This window comes from Notolepis coatsorum (genome assembly GCF_963971535.1).
Source record: "Notolepis coatsorum genome assembly, contig: SUPER_11_unloc_1, whole genome shotgun sequence".
NCBI lineage: Eukaryota > Metazoa > Chordata > Actinopteri > Aulopiformes > Paralepididae > Notolepis > Notolepis coatsorum.
This window is the reverse complement of record NW_028174870.1, coordinates 811,570-831,557: the sequence shown is the minus strand read 5'-3', so window position 1 is coordinate 831,557 and position 19,988 is coordinate 811,570. Positions and strand designations below refer to the sequence as shown.

Sequence of the window (19,988 nt, the reverse complement as noted above, 5' to 3'; positions counted from 1 at the left end):
TTATAACCAGGAACTAGGAGACCGAGATACTTATAACCAGGAACTAGGAGACAGAGAGAGATACGTATAACCAGGAACTAGGAGACAGAGATACTTATAACCAGGAACTAGGAGACAGAGATACTTATAACCAGGAACTAGGAGACAGAGATACTTATAACCAGGAACTAGGAGACAGAGATACTTATAACCAGGAACTAGGAGACGGAGATACTTATAACCAGGAACTAGGAGACAGAGATACTTATAACCAGGAACTAGGAGACGGATACTTATAACCAGGAACTAGGAGACAGAGATACTTATAACCAGGAACTAGGAGACAGAGATACTTATAACCAGGAACTAGGAGACAGAGATACTTATAACCAGGAACTAGGAGACAGAGATACTTATAACCAGGAACTAGGAGACAGAGATACTTATAACCAGGAACTAGGAGACAGAGATACTTATAACCAGGAACTAGGAGACAGAGATACTTATAACCAGGAACTAGGAGACAGAGATACTTATAACTAGGAACTAGGAGACATATATATACTTATAACCAGGAACTATGAGACAGAGATACTTATAACCAGGAACTAGGAGACAGAGATACTTATAACCAGGAACTAGGAGACAGAGATACTTATAACCAGGAACTAGGAGACAGAGATACTTATAACCAGGAACTAGGAGACAGAGATACTTATAACCAGGAACTAGGAGACAGAGATACTTATAACCAGGAACTAGGAGACAGATATACTTATAACCAGGAACTAGGAGACAGAGATACTTATAACCAGGAACTAGGAGACAGAGATACTTATAACCAGGAACTAGGAGACAGAGAGAGATACTTATAACCAGGAACTAGGAGACAGAGATACTTATAACCAGGAACTAGGAGACAGAGATACTTATAACCAGGAACTAGGAGACAGAGAGATACTTATAACTAGGAACTAGGAGACAGAGATACGTATAACCAGGAACTAGGAGACAGAGATACTTATAACCAGGAACTAGGAGACAGAGATACTTATAACCAGGAACTAGGAGACAGAGATACATATAACTAGGAACTAGGAGACAGAGATACTTATAACCAGGAACTAGGAGACAGAGAGAGATACTTATAACCAGGAACTAGGAGACAGAGATACTTATAACCAGGAACTAGGAGACAGAGATACTTATAACCAGGAACTAGGAGACAGAGATACTTATAACCAGGAACTAGGGGACAGAGAGAGATACTTATAACCAGGAACTAGGAGACAGAGAGATACTTATAACCAGGAACTAGGAGACAGAGATACTTATAACCAGGAACTAGGAGACAGAGATACTTATAACCAGGAACTAGGAGACAGAGATACTTATAACCAGGAACTAGGAGACAGAGATACTTATAACCAGGAACTAGGAGACAGAGATACTTATAACCAGGAACTAGGAGACAGAGATACTTATAACCAGGAACTAGGAGACAGAGATACTTATAACCAGGAACTAGGAGACAGAGATACTTATAACCAGGAACTAGGAGACAGAGAGATACTTATAACCAGGAACTAGGAGACAGATATACTTATAACCAGGAACTAGGAGACATAGATACTTATAACCAGGAACTAGGAGACAGAGAGAGATACTTATAACCAGGAACTAGGAGACAGAGATACTTATAACCAGGAACTAGGAGACAGAGAGAGATACTTATAACCAGGAACTAGGAGACAGAGATACTTATAACCAGGAACTATGAGACAGAGATACTTATAACCAGGAACTAGGAGACGGAGATACTTATAACCAGGAACTAGGAGACAGAGATACTTATAACCAGGAACTAGGAGACAGAGATACTTATAACCAGGAACTAGGAGACAGAGATACTTATAACCAGGAACTAGGAGACAGAGATACTTATAACCAGGAACTAGGAGACAGAGATACTTATAACCAGGAACTAGGAGACAGAGATACTTATAACTAGGAACTAGGAGACAGATAGATATGAAAATTGGCCGCCGATACCGATACCGATTGTTCAACTAACACTATCGGCCGATACCGATACCGATATTTGTATATAAGTTTGTAATTTTTTATTTTTATTTTTTTAATGAAACTACTGTATATTTGTATGTGTATGTTTGTATTTGTAGGCCTCTTTACTTACTTAAAAAAAGGAAACATCAAGAAATATGTTTATGGTATCACTATCTCTCTCCCAGTATCGTCTTGCGGCCTGCAGAGGGATACTATTTTCTCAACCAGAGCTTTCAACCAATGCAATGGAACCATTCTGGCGGCCTGCAGCGGGATACCACTCTCAACCAGAGCTTTCAACCAATGCAATGGAACCATTTTGATTGACAGTCGATTCGGCCAATTACGCCACACCGCTAGCACCCACCTCCTGCTGTCCTTACCACCAATCGGCAAGCGTTTATTCATTTTTTACTTTCGGGCATGCCGCCATTGTTCTGTTTGCGAGAGCAGAACACACTTAACGTAGCTACGTTAGCTGCCCGGCCCGCCGACCGGCGCTCCACAACCAATCCATGACCAAATGAGACATAATGATTTTACTGCAACAAATGTTATAATAAAACAAAGCCTTTCTATACATTTGTCTGGTTGAAAACTTTATTAACAGATTGCAGAATGTGTAGTTGGGTACGGAATGGAACCAAGCTATGAACGGACTAACGGAGTAATGCCTTGTTTACTGCTATCTTCGGGTAAATAATATGCTTGTTATTGAACGTGTAACACTAACTATATAACGTTAATGCCACAAAACGAATGTTTGTGTCATTTTAACAGCAGATACTTTCTTAAATGCCATCTTCCCGAGAGAGGGTGTTGACGGGGAGTTGTGTTATTAATAGCATTGAACAGCTAACCGAAAGCTAGCGTTAACTATTGTTAAAGGTTTAGCCATAACGTTACCTTGGCTAAAGTTGGGGCTATTCATAATGCAGCAATAATGGCTGCAGACCTGCAAGCAAAGTACAGCAAGTTGGCAAAGGAGTATTCCAACGCAAATCACATTTTCACCAGTAACGTTAGTCTTGCATCTCCCGGTAGCTAATGAACGGACTCGGAGTAATGCCTTGCTGCTATGGGTAATAATAATATGCTGATGTTATTGTCCGTGTAACACTAACTATATAACGTTAATGCCACAAAACGAATGCCTTGTTAATCATAAGTAGTTACTTTGATGCAGTAGCTTGTGTGTGTGTGTGGGGGACGGCGGGCGTTGTGCAGGTAGGTCGCGAGTGAACTTTTTTTTTTTTGCCTTTTGACGCTACACAAATTGATGGGTATTTATCGGCGACTGCTATCGGCACATTTGAGCTTATCGGCCGATAGGCCGATAGCAGTCAACAAGGCACTTATCGGCCGATACCGATACCTGACCGATATATCGGTGCACCCCTAATAGATACTTAGGCATACTGATTTTACTGCAACGAATGTTATAATAAAAGCTTTTATATACATTTGTCTGATTGAAAACTTTATTAACAGATTGCAGAATGGGTACAATTCAGTACGTGCTCTCTGAGCAAAGGAAGGAACTGAGCTATGAATGACCAACCAAAACAATGCTAGCTATGCTCGGGTAAATATGCTGATGTTATTGAACATGTAACTATAACGTTAATTAGAGCTGCCGCGATAACCGCATTACCGCGGTATCGCTGTTGCATCACGCTCACCGCAGAGTTAGGCTGAATACCGCGTCACCGCTGTTTTTTATCATAATAATAAAGTTGGCTTGCGGCTTGCGGCTCTGCAGATATACCCTACTCGGTTCCAAGCGACCCTATTGGTCCAGCCTGGCTCTGCGGCTCTGCAGATACCCCCTACTCGACGCCTCTGAACGAAAACAGAACGCCGCCATCTTTACTGCCTCGCTAAAGATGCATTTCATTCAGGATTTGTTTGCGACAGAACCAAGTGCAATAAACAAAAAAGAATGGATTCACTGTGTATTCTGCCTTATTTATTGATGAAACAAAACCGACATTAACCCAATTTACCACCGAGCGGAGAGTTTAGTGTCACAACAAGATCGCTGATGTGTTAAGTTTGTTGTTGTTATCCGATATACACGAGAGGTAACGTTAAACCCGGGTTTGCTTGGTAGAATACACAATGAGAGGTAACGTTAGCTTTGGCAGAATAGACGCAACGAGAGTCTGGTTAATGTTGTTATTGATTGATTGATTGATTGAAACTGTGTTAAACTCTGGCTTGCTGCAAGCCCTCGGACATCTATGCCCACGGAGCTTTCAGTGTACACAAGCGAGCGGCGGCGGCCCCGCCTGCATCCCCATTCCCCAAACGGAGTAGTACCTGGCTGCAGTGGAAAAGGAACGAAGTACCAGGTGCCTAAAGCGGGTCGAGTCGAGTAGGTAATATGCAGTGGAAAAGCGCCATTAGACTAGAGGCAGGCTATAAGAGTAGACTACTAAAAAAAAAAAAATGCATTCAAACTTTTTTTTTTTTTTGTGCGCACTGTGCGGTAATTACCGCGGCGGTAGGAAATATTGCGCAAATTCGTGCGGTAAGGAAAATATCAATACCGCGGCAGCTCTAACGTTAATGCCACAAAACGAATGCCTTTGTTAATCATAAGTAACTTTGATGCAGTAGCGTGGGGGCGGGGTTGTGCAGGTTTGAACGTGTGGACCAGTTGACGCGACACAAACGCGAGGGCAAAACATCACGATATCCACGATACGTTTAAAAAGTGTATCGTTAATTAACTGTACCCGATATTTATATAATATCGTCATATCGCCCAGCCCTACTACCGAGCTAACGTTACTGTTTAAACTAAATGACCCAGTCAACTATTCACTTTTAGTTTAATACATGAGGCATTGTCTAACGTTATCTAGCTGGCTAGCTACTGATAGCTGCTGATAAACAAATGCTCCAGCAATAGTCGAGTGCATGATAAGTTACCTCCGTTGACTCGGTAGCCAACGTTAGCTCACGTTAGCTCTATATGGAATGTCCCAGTAAACTAAATAGTTCACTGAGGCGTTGTCTTAACGTTATCTAGCCGGCTAGCAGTAGCTACAGATAGCTCCTGATATCAATGTCTTATAACAATGATTCGATGCATATTCGAGCTGAGGGCATGCTGAATGTGATTTGATCAAAGCACAGTATACCAATAGGGTCCAGCTGCAGCGCCGGAAAATCCTGGCCGTAGCTGGAGGCTACTCGAGTACACACAGACAGTGGAGCTGTTTGCAGATAGCGAGCATTTTGACTTGTTGCGTGGTAGCGATGTCTCGCAGATAATACAAAAATTATATATATATATATTAGAGATGGGCATAGATTAATTTTTTTAATCTAGATTAATCTATCTGCAATCCTGGATTTAATCTAGATTAATCTAGATTAAAATGGCTAAAAAAAAAAAAAAAAAAAAGCCGAAGGCATTCAAAATATGTGTGTTCTACCCAAATAATGACCAGAAGTAAGTCCTTACTTTTTCTTTCCTCCTTATGTTTCTCAGGCCAGGTGGCCCATTACACCATGAGCCCATCTCCCGTTTCCAAAATGCATTACAGACTGTTTGAAAAAGCTGTTTTGCTATGATAATTGGTAATGAAATATCAAAATAATGTTCAATAAGATGTACTTGTGTTTAATAAGTTGTTTTATTCAGAAGTTAACACAAATAAATAATATTACCAGTACAGTACAGTATCTAGCACTCTCAGGAGCAAAACAGAAAGAATCATTTCAAACTTGAACTATGTGACATGGCTTGAATCAACTGCTCCAGTGGAGTTGCTCAGTGGCCAATGGTGTCAACTGTGGTTGTACTGGGCAGCTCCCAGGTGTGAATGGAACTGTGTGAATGTGAAGCAGGGCGTTCCTGAAAAAGAGCATCTGTGCTCAGCGAACCTACCCTGGGTAAATAAAGGTAAAAAAAAAAAATGTAAATTAATGCGTTAATTATATTATCGCGCGATACTAGTATAGCGTTAGCGCAGCACGTTAACGGCCCAGCTCTAATATATATATATATACCAAAAACGATCGGTATCGGCCGATATGGCTCATAGACGATCGGTGGCAAAAAACGTGATCGGGGCATCCCTATTTGAGATGTTTGTCATTTTGTTTTTAGCACCTTTGAGGTGCTTTGGTACCATGAGGTGCAAGCATAGTCGTAGTACCCTTGAATGAGTGCTCCTGCCAGAGTCTTCAGGGTATTCTTGTTTACCAGAGAGGAGATCCGGTACAAGAATCTAATTCGTTGGTTGACTTTTTTTATTACCTTGGATGCCATTTTGTCACAGGAAACATTAGCCTCTAGGATGGAACCTAGGTATCGCTGCTGGCGGGACAAAACCTCATAACTCCAAAAACCCAACTTTTCAGCAGATGAAAAAAATGAACACAGATTTGAGGGCAAATAGAGTTACGAGGTTTAGACAGATGATTGGTTTAATGTAGGGATGTCCCGATCGCCTTTTTTTGCTTCCGATCCGATCCCGATCATGTGATTTTAAATATCTATCGATCCGATCGTTTCCGATCCGATCTTTCACATTAGTAATCAATTTTGACGAATTTTTGTCAGAAACTGGCAGAGCGAGACAAGCCCATATGTTGCCTATAGTCCGGGGCGCGAGCGCGGAGGCGTTTGTTATTACATTCACCCTGAGAAATGTGCTTCTGCTTCATATGAGAAATATTAAAAGTTTCAATATATGTTTGCACATTAGTATACATTCAGTGTTCGACTTACGTAATGGTCCATTCTGGTCTGAAACGCCGACGATAATCCTCAGTCACGTAACGTTATCCTCCAAAAGTTAGTCTGAAAACTTCGCCTCCAGCCGGCTGTCCTCCTTGCAAACATTGCAACTGGCTTGACTTTCTATTTTAAAATGCTTAGTTCCAAACCTCTGACATTAAGTCTAGCCGCTCAAGTCAGTGGATATTAACCGTGTTTCGGGAGCGACGTGTTGTACTGTTGTTGTTGTGATGTGGTCGAGCCGCGTGTAGCGTGTAGCGTCTAAATTAAAGGGGTGTTTGTTGCAACGGTGAAAATTAAAGGGGAATGTGTTTGTTGTGGAAAATTATTCTGCTCTGTGTGACAATAAATACATTAATGATGATATATTATATGTAATTTAAAACCAAAACTAAGGCCTCCGTATGAGTTTAAGACGTGGACATGGTCATGTTTGTTGAATACAATTTGTCTTTTTTTGACTGCCGATTTTTATTATTATTTTTTCCCGATCCCCGATACTCTGAAAAGCACGTGATCGACGCCGATTCCGATCACGTGATCGGATCGGGACATCCCTAGTTTAATGCGTTCCCATTGTGTAGACTTTGTAAAACCACACACACATGGAGGATGATCTACTGAGTAGGGATGGGAATTGATAGGATTTTATCGATACGATTCCATTATCGATTCTGCTTATCGCTTCGATTCTTTATCGATTCCCTTATCGATACCTGATCAATTTATAATTTAAATAAATAAATTGGAAATGCAACAGAACTAAGCTGGTTAGAATAACAACATGCAACTTGACATTTCTGATTGTCATTTATGAGCCCCCATGTCAGAAAAATACAAAAACGGTAAAAAATAAAACATTAACTATAGACTTAAATAAAATAATGTATTTGAGATTCTCTTAAAATGTTTTTTTTTTTTTTATTCTTAAACTAATTTAATCTATTGAATAACAGGTCGTTATTCCTCTGACTTCTCACACACACACACACACACACACACACACACACACACACACACACACACACACACACACACACACACACACACACACACACACACACACACACACACACACACACACACACACACACACACACACACACACACACACACACACACACACACACACACACACACACACACACACACACACACACACACACACACACACACACACACACACACACACACACACACACACACACACACAATGTTGCACCACGGTACTTCCTGGCTTACAGAGTACAGACTAGTAAACAAACACTCCGTCTCTTATTATATGTGAACTAAAGAGTACAAGGTTTACACAACAGCCCCCACCCGCTGTTTTATTGTATTTGTACCTGTACTATCCGCTGTCAGCTGTTTATCTCTCTCTGAGAGCTTGATTAACTAGCGTTAGCTCACGTTAGCTAGCGTTAGCTCCACGGCTAATTTTAGCTCACCCTGAACTAAATCAATGACTAGGTTCTAAAGCATTCAAGTAGTTTTCACTGCACAGTAGCCAAACAGCGGGAGCATTTCGGGAGCATATTACCAAAAACCAGGCAATTTCGAGCCCTTAAGGAATCAAATAGAGTCTGCCATGGCTACATGCTAACGCTAACGTTATTGCGCAACTGTAGGAAAAACCTGGCAGCGATAAGGGAATCGAAAGTCACGGGAGCCACACGGTTCCAGCCAGGCATCGGCCAATTAGGAACCGGTTCCCGTTCGATTCCCATCCCTACTACTGAGTTGATAAAAAAAAGAAAAAAATTGAGTTATGAGGTTTTGTGCCGCCAGCAGCGGTATGTAATTTCATCTTTCCTTGTGACAATATTGTCACCCACTGTAACTGAGAAGCAGTCGGTCTTGCTGAGTTTGCTTCAGGTAAGGTTTAGTGTTAGTGGTTAGTGGTTTTCTAGCAGCATGTAGTAGTGTGTTCAGGTAAGGTTTAGGGTTAGTGGTTTTCTAGCAGCATGTAGTAGTGTGTTCAGGTAAGGTTTAGGGTTAGTGGTTTTCTAGCAGCATGTAGTAGTGTGTTCAGGTAAGGTTTAGGGTTAGTGGTTTTCTAGCAGCATTAGGGCTGCAACTAATGACTAATTTGGTAGTCGACTAATCTGCCAATTATTTTTTCGATTAGTCGACTAATCGAAAACCAATGTAAACAACAACAAACCAAAAAAAAAAAAAAAAAAAAAAATGATTTTTTTTTTATTTTTTTTTATTACCTATCTTTGTGAAAGTGGCTTCTCAGCTCTGGTCCAGCTGAAGACAGAGCAGAGGAACAGATTGGACATTGAGCATGACCTCAGAGTTGCTTGTCTACCATCACCCCAGACTTTGAGACTGTTGTCAGGACCAAACAACAACATCATAACATGATGATCCCATAGCAAATTAAAATAATGACTCATGAAACATTTGAATTTGGATCTTTAAGCCACTTTAAATGAAAATGTATTTGAAGAACAATACAGCAATCACTCATAACAAGATAAATAAATTAAATAATACAAATGAAAGTGGAAGTGTACTTTAAATAACTTTTGTTTGCTGTGTGTGAGAGGAGTCCGTGTGTGTGTCAGCGTTTCCGTTAGCCGGTAATTACCGGTATTTGACCGGCAAAATATGTTGAAGTCCGAATATTTAAATCTCTCCGGTCATAATGTCCGGTGAAAATAATTTCTCTAAGCACAATTTTATTATTTGAATTGTATTAAAATAGGCTAAAATTAAATAGCCTATGCGATGAACGAAACAATCATTACATGTTGCTTCACTCTGATAAAGCGCGGATGGCGCCGCTCGGATGTGAATCTTTTTTTCTTTCTTTTTTTGAGCCTGTCTGGCCACCATAACGACAAACAGGTATACGAGCGAGAGAGAGAGATGGCCAAAACAAGCTAAGCTTAACAAATATTTCATGAAACCAAGCACAAGCAGGTCTAATAATAATGACAACGAAGATGAGTCTTCTGAACTTGAAGTCACAGAGACCGCTGATGCCGTGGTGAAAGAAAACAGAAACAGAAATGTCGAGCGTTCAGGCCCGAGTGGAAAGTTTAATTCTCCTGGCTGAGGTGCGACATTATATCCACATTTTCCAGTTCACTGATCCAGCCAGGGTTACCACAGTTCATTCTGGAACCTCAGATCCCCGCTGATCATGGAGTTCTACAGTATCGCGTTGGATCCATACACGTATCGATTTTTTCGAATGGTGATCAGGAATTGGAATATACCAGTTGGATACCATCTGATGTCAGGTAAGGACTCTATGTTATCAGTGTTAGGATAATCAGAGTAAGTTTGATGAAGTTATAAGCTGTTTTGTGAAATGTCTTCTTTCGGTTTCACTGTAAAAGTCCGAGAGGAAATCAACGGGGCGATTATCCGCGCGCGGCCGTAATGTGCTTGCGTGCACGTATAATATTGATCATCTAGCGTTTATTTGAAAACGATTCATAAAAAGGCCGACGAATATCAACGTTGTGGAATATTCCACTAAAAGACGATTTTCATAGAATGCTCCAGAATGAGCTGTTTTTTATCTGAAAACGGGGGCTTTTCTAAATGCTCTGAAACGGAAACGACGCGATAAACAGCCTTGACAGCACTGACTGGAAAATAGTCTTTGATAATGCGATGGGCAGATTAGACACATAGCCATAATTTAAAACATAGATTAGGCGATATTAACGTTAACATTGGCGCCGATGGTGGCATTCAGCCGGTAAAAAGGAAAACCAGGCTGACCGGAATTTCTCGAATATGTCCGGGGATAGAAATCTTGCAGGACACCCAGACCGGCACGAATATGTTCTAACGGAAACGCTGGTGTGTGTATGTGTGTGTGTCTTACTCTGATCGCTGTGTGAGTGAGAGGAGTGTGTGTACTGTGTAATTTGTGTGTGTGTCTTACTCTGATCGCTGTGTGAGTGAGAGGTGTGTACTGTGTAATTTGTGTATGTGTGTGTGTCTTACTCTGATCGCTGTGTGTGAGTGAGAGGAGTGTGAATGTGTGTGTGTCTTACTCTGATCGCTGTGTGTGAGTGAGAGGAGTGTGAATGTGTGTGTGTCTTACTCTGATCGCTGTGTGTGAGAGAGAGGAGTGTGAATGTGTGTGTGTCTTACTCTGATCGCTGTGTGTGAGTGAGAGGAGTGTGTATGTGTGTGTGTCTTACTCTGATCGCTGTGTGTGAGTGAGAGGAGTGTGTATGTGTGTGTCTTACTCTGATCGCTGTGTGTGAGTGAGAGGAGTACGTGTGTAATGTATTGTGTGTCTAGTCTGATCATCATCTCCTGCAGGGGAACAATGTTTTCAATGTCCAAAATTTGCTATGGGATCATCATGTTATGATGTTGTCTGGAACCCTGAGAAGCCACTCTCACAAAGATAGGTAGTGCACAAAAAAAAAAAAAAAAATTAAATTATTTTTTTTATTTTTTTTAATGACTAATCGACGCAACAATTTCTTGTCGACGATTTTTTATAATCGACGTCGATTATGTCGACTAATCGTTGCAGCCCTAAGCAGCATGTAGTAGTGTGTTCAGGTAAGGTTTAGGGTTAGTGGTTTTCTAGCAGCATGTAGTAGTGTGTTCAGGTAAGGTTTAGGGTTAGTGGTTTTCTAGCAGCATGTAGTAGTGTGTTCAGGTAAGGTTTAGGGTTAGTGGTTTTCTAGCAGCATGTAGTAGTGTGTTCAGGTAAGGTTTAGTGGTTAGTGGTTTTCTAGCAGCATGTAGTAGTGTGTTCAGGTAAGGTTTAGTGGTTAGTGGTTTTCTAGCAGCATGTAGTAGTGTGTTCAGGTAAGGTTTAGTGGTTTTCTAGCAGCATGTGAATGAATGAATGAACTAGGGGTGCACCGATGTATCGGTCGGGTATCGGTATCGGCCGATAAGTGCCTTGTTGACTGCAATCGGCCTATCGGCCGATAAGCTCAGATGTGCCGATGGCAGTAGCCGATAAATATCCATCAATTTGTGTAGCGTCAAAAGACAAAAAAAGGTTCACTCGCGACCTGCACAACGCCGTCCCCAGTCCCCCACACACACACACACACAAGCTACTGCATCAAAGTTACTACTTATGATTAACAAGGCATTCGTTTTATGGCATTAACGTTATATAGTTAGTGTTACACGTTCAATAACATCAGCATATTATTTACCCGAACATAGCATGGGAGAACTAGTATCTAGCTGCAGCCCTGCAGAACATACTGGGAGAGAGATAGTGCTATTTCTTGATGTTTCCTTTTTTTAAGTAAGTAAAGAGGCCTATGTTCATATCGGTGAACACAATTTGTAACACAAATATACAGTAGTTTCATAAAAAAATATATATATTACAACAACAAAAAAATTACAAAAAAAAATAAAAAAAAAATTAAGATTTTGCCACAAATATCGGTATTGGTATTAGGGATGCCCGATAATTATCGGGCCGATATCAGCAATTATGACGTCATCCCGATAAACCCGATAACGTTATTAATAGCTCCGATAATATAATATATTTTTTGGTAAAAAAAAATGCGGTGTGGGTGAATTGGAATGAAGTGCGTTTGTTTTGACTGTAGGCTCCTCCCGTTTTGTCAGTACTGTGGTACGACTGACAGCGTGTGGTTTAGGAACAGGGCGTTTTACACAAATCCAGCGCTCCCTTTCTTGGCTGTGACGTAGCCACGCAAGTTTCTGGAAGCAGCGCGGACGTTAACAACAAAGATGGCCGCGTCGGTACTCGGAATTTCAGAGGAAAAAGTTTGCTTGCTATTTGTAATAAATGCAATGCAGAAGTTCCACAAGGAGGGAAAAGGGCAACAACTTGCAATACATCCAGCCCGACGGGTCATCTGCGGCATCACCACCGCCACGACGGTGTGTTATTGTGTTAACTTAGAAGCCCACGACGACGCGAGGAACTAAGCAAAGCTAGCCCCTTTCGTGGCTGTGATGCAACCCTTGGTTGAATACGCAGTCACTTATTGCTCCGTAGTAGCCAGGTTAATTTGCACCACCAAGGACTGCTTAAAAGCTAGCGGCTTGAGCCCTTGGGTCATTTCTGTCAAACTTCTTTAATTTAGCAAACGACTCGTCAATAGGTACAAGCGTGCTCGCGCCGTCGTCGCGGGCCCCCAACACTGTGGCGGTGGTGATGCCGCAGGTGACCCGTTGTGGTGGTGATGTGAGGTGGTGATGTGTCCACTCAAAACCTCTTTTTCAAGGCTCCGCTTTGAAAAAAGAAGAACAAAAAGCTTCGAGCGTCTTAGGTTGGATGCACCACAAGCTGTTGACGGATTGTGAATTTTCATTTGGAAAAATAAATATGGTCACTTTATCAGTCAAAACTAGGCCTGCCACGATAACACATTTTGCTGGGCGATTAATTGCCCCCGAAAATATCGCAATAAGCGATATTATTGCGACCGGTTAGAGAATTTTTTTGAGACATTTATTTCCCAAAACTTTTATTTTGAAGCCCACCGCTCCGTCTTTTCCGGTGTTTAAGACTTTTATTTTGAAGCCCACCGACCGGACCGGAAGTATTGTTGTGATTATCCTAGCCGACAACTTGTCTCGTCCGGTTCTGTGTTTTTTTGTTTTAACGTTAGCTACTAACGTTAGATGCAGCTACTACAGGCAATCAACGATGAGGAGGAAGCGTCAAAGCAGTATATAATAGAATAGCTGTGGTGCGTAGGCACTGCAGCACGACTCGAAAACGACCTGTTATAATAAATTAATTCATGTTTAACTTATCCCCGTCTCCAGTCCTTTGACTAGCCCCACCCGTTCATTGTAAACAATGATGCATGTAATTGTATTAACGTTATTCTGTGTTATTCGTTACACTACAAATAACGCTACTTGGTTAAAAGGAGCAACACTATTGAGAAATGTAGTTAAGCTATGTGGCGTTGCCCCACGGAGCTCCCGTGCTGTGCTCTGTAGTAAAGCCAGCGGCCCGCCTCCCAACACGGACAGTGACTGACAAGGGGCACTGGTTCCGCCTCATTAAAACAAACGCGCAAATAGCAATTAATCGCGCCCGTCAAAATCATTGCATTCATTTTAATTATCGCAGCAATTAATCGATTTATTGCTTATCGCGGCAGGCCTAGTCAAAACTGTTGTCTTGGCTTTTGTTTCTGTTGTCTGGTTAGGTCACATTTAAGTTGGTGTTAAGTTATTGTCCTGGGAAGTCTTTTTATGTATTATTATTGTATTGTGATATGTTTTGTTTCATGTTGAAAACATTAAAAAAAAATAATACAATAAATATCGGTTATCGATATCGGTTATCGGCTTGAGGAGCATAAAGTTATCGGTATCGGTGTCAAAAAAGCAATATCGTGCATCCCTAATTGGTATCGGCCGATACACACAATTGTTAAGGGGATGCAGACCAGAGAAAGACTTTAGTCTTGTTTACATCAGGGTCCCCCATTTTCAATTCATCATGACCACTCAAACCACTCTACGAGAGACTGCAATTCGAAACTGGCCCCTGTAAATGTCCTAACCCAACCCCCTCCAATGTACAGTAAATGACCAAGTATGGTTGTCAATAATCCAATGTACAGTTTTGCTTGTACAGTTGTACAGTGCCCCCCCCCCCTCCTACCCCCCCCAACTACCCAACCTCCTCCAATGTACAGTTTCTACGTCAAATATACTCTCTTTTCTGGACTCTTTTTGTATCACAAACAGTACTGTATTTGCAAATCTGGTATGTCATAAATGTAGCAGTACTGTCTATCTGTATGTCGTGCATTAGGCTCGCTGATAACAAACTATCATTACACTACAGCTCGGCATTCAATACCATAGTCCCCTGACTCCCCTGGGCCCTCCATACTCATAGCCAAGCTCAGGGACCTGGGCTTGGGCTATGACCTCTGCCAGTGGGTCTTGGACTTCCTGACTGGCAGACCCCAGGTGGTGAGAGCAGGCAACTGCACCTCCTCATCCATCACCCTCAACATAGGGGCCCCCCAGGGCTGTGTTCTGAGTCCCCTCCTCTACTCCCTGTACACACACGACTGTGTGGCTCAGCGGAGTAGCAATACAATCATCAAATTTGCTGACGACACAGTGGTGGTGGGCCTGATCTCTGCCAACGACGAGAGGGCCTACCTGGAAGAGGTCAAGGTCCTGGCGGGATGGTGCCAGGAAAACAGCCTCTCCCTGAACGTCAGCAAAACAAAGGAGATGATTGTGGACTTCAGGAGGTCGGGGGTCAAGGACTACAGCCCCCTCAGCATCGACGGGGCACCGGTTGAGAGAGTCAACAGCTTTAAGTACCTCGGAGCCTACATATCCGAGGACTTGACATGGACCACACACATTGACAGTGTTGTGAAGAAGGCACGACAACGCCTCTACTTCCTCAGGCGCCTAAGGAAGTTCCAAGTCAGCCAGAAGATCCTTAAGAACTTCTACTCATGTACAATAGAGAGCATCTTGACCGGCAACATCACCTCCTGGTTTGGGAATAGCACTGCACAAGACCGAAGCAGACTACAAAGAGTGACACGTTCAGCCGAACGCACAATTGGAGGGGGGCTCCCCACCCTCCAGAACATTTACTACAAGCGTTGCAAGGGCAAGGCTAAGAGAATCATTAAAGACTCCAGTCACCCGAACAACTGCCTCTTTGAACTGCTGCGGTCAGGCAAGCGATACCGGAGTCTCAAGGCGAGCACAGAAAGACTCAGAAGAAGCTTCTATCCCCAGGCCATCAGGCTGCTAAACGAACAATGAATGAACACTACACAACAACAACCACCAAACGCACATAGCACACACATCCACACGCACACACTCACTTTAAACAAACACACTGTAGCACCCACTCCACACACTTTATAGCACACACCCACTTTAAACAAACACACTGTAGCACCCACTCCCCACACTTTATATTTATGGATGAAGGATTGCACTACAACTCGTACACCTTACTGTAAATTGTACCTAAAATTGTACCTCATCCATTTCTGCTTTGCACTAGATAGTACTGTACATTAGTACACTGCATAGTATTGTGTATTGTATATATGGTAACTCAGAACATTGTACATATGTCTATACCGAACACTGTGACCTCATTTTTCTTCTTCTAAATTCATGCTATATTATGTTATTATGTTATTTGATACTATCTTGTCTAGCACAGTCTCTGGAGCGTAACAGTAAGAAGCATTTTGTATGAAAGTATTCTGTACTTCTGTATGACAACTATTAAAGAACTTGAACTTGAACACATGGGCAAAACAGAGTCCATTCTCTTCGGTTCAAATAACAAACTCAGCAGGACCGATGGCTTCTCAGTTACAGTGGGTGACAATATTGTCACAAGGAAAGATGAAATTACATACCATAGGTTCCATCCTAGAGGCTAATCTCTCCTGTGACAGAATGGCATCCAATGTAATAAAAAAAGTCAACCAACGAACTAGATTCTTGTACCGGATCTCCTCTCTGGTAAACAAGAGAATACCCTGAAGACTCTGGCAGGAGCACTCATTCAAGGGTACTACGACTATGCTTGCACCCCATGGTACCAAAGCACCTCAACGGCGCTAAAAACAAAATTACAAACATCTCAAAACAAACTGGTCGGACTACTGCTTGACCTTACTCCTAGAACCCACCTCACCCCTGCCCACTTTAACAACCTAGGATGGCTTAGAGTAGACGACAGAGTACAGCAACTTGCAGTGGGCCTGGTCTACAGGATACACTACACGACCAAGGTACCCATGTACATGTCAAAATACTTCCCAAAGGTCAGTGAATACCACGATCACAACACCAGAGGGAGATCCACAAATAATGTTGGACCCAGATTCGGCTCAAACAAGGGACTAAACACGTTTAGCGGTTATGCCACATCGATGTGGAACGCCCTACCCAAGGCTGTAAACTAAGGAATGTGAATCACTACCCACTTTCAAAAACACTCTCAAAGAACACCTACGGAAGACTGCAATTCGAAACTGGCCCCTGTAAATGTCCTAACCCAACCCCCTCCAATGTACAGTAAATGACCAAGTATGGTTTCGTCAAGATTCCAATGTACAGTTTTGCTTACACAGTTGTACAGTGTGTCCGCCACCCACCCTTCCTACCCAACCCCCCCCCCCCCCCCCCCCCCACCTACCCAACCCCTCCCCCCACCTACCCAACCTCCTCCAATGTACAGTTTCTACGTCAAATGTATATACTCTCTTTTCTGGACTCTTTTTGTATCACAAACAGTACTGTATTTGCAAATCTGGTATGTCATAAATGTATAGATAGCAGTACTGGTCTGTCTATCTGTATGTCATGTATGTCATATATGTTATGATGAATTTTATAATGTTTCTGCAGTCATTGTTTTTCATTTCCAAACAACTATGTTCAGTCGAGCTGCGTCACGACTCACAGTCACAGCAGATCATCAAACTAACCTTCATTCCAACTGTTGACGAGGCCCACGAAGAAGAATAAAGGTACAAGAACCAGAATCATCTTGATCTTCATGTTCTCCGTTTCTCCTGCTGTGTATTAATATGTATTTCAGCTCCAACGCGGATCAAACTGGACGATCAGGTCTTACTGGGCGTCATGTTCAGGTCGTCGTCAGCTAATCGCGACCGTGCGTGCACGTACTTCCGGTCTGATTTTCACTGAAATTCACCTTCAAAATAAAAGTTCTTCTTCTTCTTCTTCTTCTTCGGTGTTTAAATGGCGAATCGCAACCAAAATAAAAGTTCCCATTGCAATGCCTTTATGTTTTCTCCATAAAATGTTGATGAAGCAGTTAAAAGAGAGAGCATAATAATAATAATAATAATAATTGGTAAATATATGTCAAGTGTATATAATATAATATATAACTAGACAATTTCTGTGCGGGGAAATTGTGAAAGTGTGGGTGATGCCTGTGCACCGTGGGAGAGGGTCTGTATTGTCTCTTTCCACAGCAAAACGGTCGGCAACTTCGGCAAGGCACCTTGGTTGAGAAATGCAGGCTTCAATCTATATGTTGTTTAGTCTATCTGTTCAGTACTGTTCAGTCCTGTTTCAAGATGCACAATGAGATCTTCTTCTTCTTCTTATTTGAATTTCCGGCAGTGTAGACGCATCGTGGCGTATTACTGCCCTCCGCAATTATTTTGATGGGCTCTTCTTCTTCTTCTTCTTTTCCCGCAGTCTACTGGAACCCGTCATCCCCTACATTGTCCATTGGAGTGCAGCTAATGCTGCTACTTCCTGTCTGAGCACCCCTCCGCGGGACCCTCCTTGCCCCCTGCGATCTTATTGTTGAAGAGAATTGTTGAATAGATATAGAACACAAATGTTCTAGAATGTTTGATTATGACATCATACTGTGACATCACAAATGTTTTAGAATGTCCTATTATGACATCATACTGTGACACACAAATGTTCTAGAATGTTCTATTATGACATCATACTCTGACATCACAAATGTTCTAGAATGTTCTAAATCAAATCAAATCACACGTTAATGTCCCCATGGGCCGGACACGTCTTCTTTAAACAAGTCAAGAAGAAACATAACAATAAATCAAGAACAAAACAAGAACACCATAAGGTCCAACAAATTTTAAATAAATGCAAATAAATGAATGAATGCAACACTCCCAGACATACATCACGTGAAGGTAAGGAAAAACTCACAAAAACCTAACAATAGCGGAAAATGCACCACAGGCAGTGTGGAGGAGAGAAACCTTAGAAGGGCCATTCAAGGGGGGATCTCCCTTCTTAGATGTCGGTGATAGTAGTGTTGCAGACTGACAGTTGGTAAGCATGCACTCATGTGTGTAGTGAAACACAGATGAGTGCATGCAATAGCAACTGAACATTTTGAAAAATTAAAGATAGAGCTGATAGCGATAGCAACTGAACATTTTGAAAGATTAAAGATAGAGCTGATAGCGAATCTATTTGAGGCACAGGGGGCGGCGCAAAGAGGGTCGCATCCTCCCCGTCTTAATCACGGGACGTTCAACACTCCGGTCATTGCTCCGAGACAGCCGGAGACAGGGAGATACGGGGCGGCGCAGAGAGGGTCGCAACCTCCCCGACATTGCGGGACGTCCAGCACTCCGGTCACCACTACGAGACCGCCGGAGACAGGGAGACAGGAGGGCACGCAGAGAGGGTCGCATCCTCCCGGTCTTCATCACGGGATGTCCGACACTCCGGTCGACACTCCGGGACAGCAACTCACAGGGAGACAGGGAGACGGGACAGGCGTTAGACAGCTTGCGTGATTGTAGTGGGCAGACATAGCAATAGATACAAGTGGTAAGCATATATGTGAATAGAATAGATATATGAAGTAAGCATATTATGTGAATAGAATAGAAGTACTTAACCCAGCAATGAAACCACGTTGACAGACCACAAACCATGTTGACAGACCACGGACAGAAGACGGTAAGGAGCTGATCCATGGCCTCGGTGGTGCATGTAGAGCAGTCACTGCAATCTTGGCCAAGACCCTGAGGCATCCATCACCTTGGTCAGCACTACGAGACAGGCACTCAGAGAGATGGGGGGGGGGGGTTGGGACAGGGGTTAGAGAGTTCCCACGTTTGTAGTGCTGCAGAAAAGCAGACATGGGAGAAAATAGACATCCTAACTAAACTAGACAGATTAATCTAAAGGTCAGTCCCCGACCAGGTGAGATCAGGGTAGGTTGAAGGAGAGAGAGAAAAGATGGGTCTTAAGCAGGGATTTAAAAGCTTCGACAGAGCAGGCGCCCCTGACGACGGCAGGTAATTTGTTCCACAGGTAGGGAGCGTGGTAGACAAAGGCTCTGTGGCCGGCGGATTTCTTTTTAACCCTAGGAATCGATAGAAGCCCCGCATTTTGTGAGTGCAGAGCACGAGCGGGCGAGTATCGGGAGATGAGATCGGATAGATAGAGCGGTACAAGCCCATTAAACATTTTGTAGGTGAGGAGTAGCACTTTAAAGTCAGATCGGGCTTGAATAGGAAGCCAGTGTAGGGCGGACAAAACTGGTGTGATGTGATCAAATTTTCTAGTTCTAGTTAGTATCCGTGCAGCCGCATTTTGCACGAGTTGAAGATTTTTTATGCTTGAATTAGGTAGGCCTGAAAAAAGTGCATTACAGTAGTCCAGACGTGATGAGACAAAAGCATGAATCAAG

General features: G+C 42.5%; 1 pseudogene across 1 annotated transcript in view; it reads right to left on the bottom strand.

The window, feature by feature from the left end:
* Positions 1 to 17,427, bottom strand: part of LOC311237583 (store-operated calcium entry-associated regulatory factor-like) — a 118,727-nt pseudogene extending 101,300 nt beyond the window's left edge. Inside the window, exon 1 of the transcript XR_014620986.1 lies at positions 17,251 to 17,427. The product of XR_014620986.1 is annotated as a store-operated calcium entry-associated regulatory factor-like (transcript). The remainder of the gene's footprint in view (positions 1 to 17,250) is intronic.
* Between the last annotated feature and the right edge of the window lie 2,561 nt (positions 17,428 to 19,988).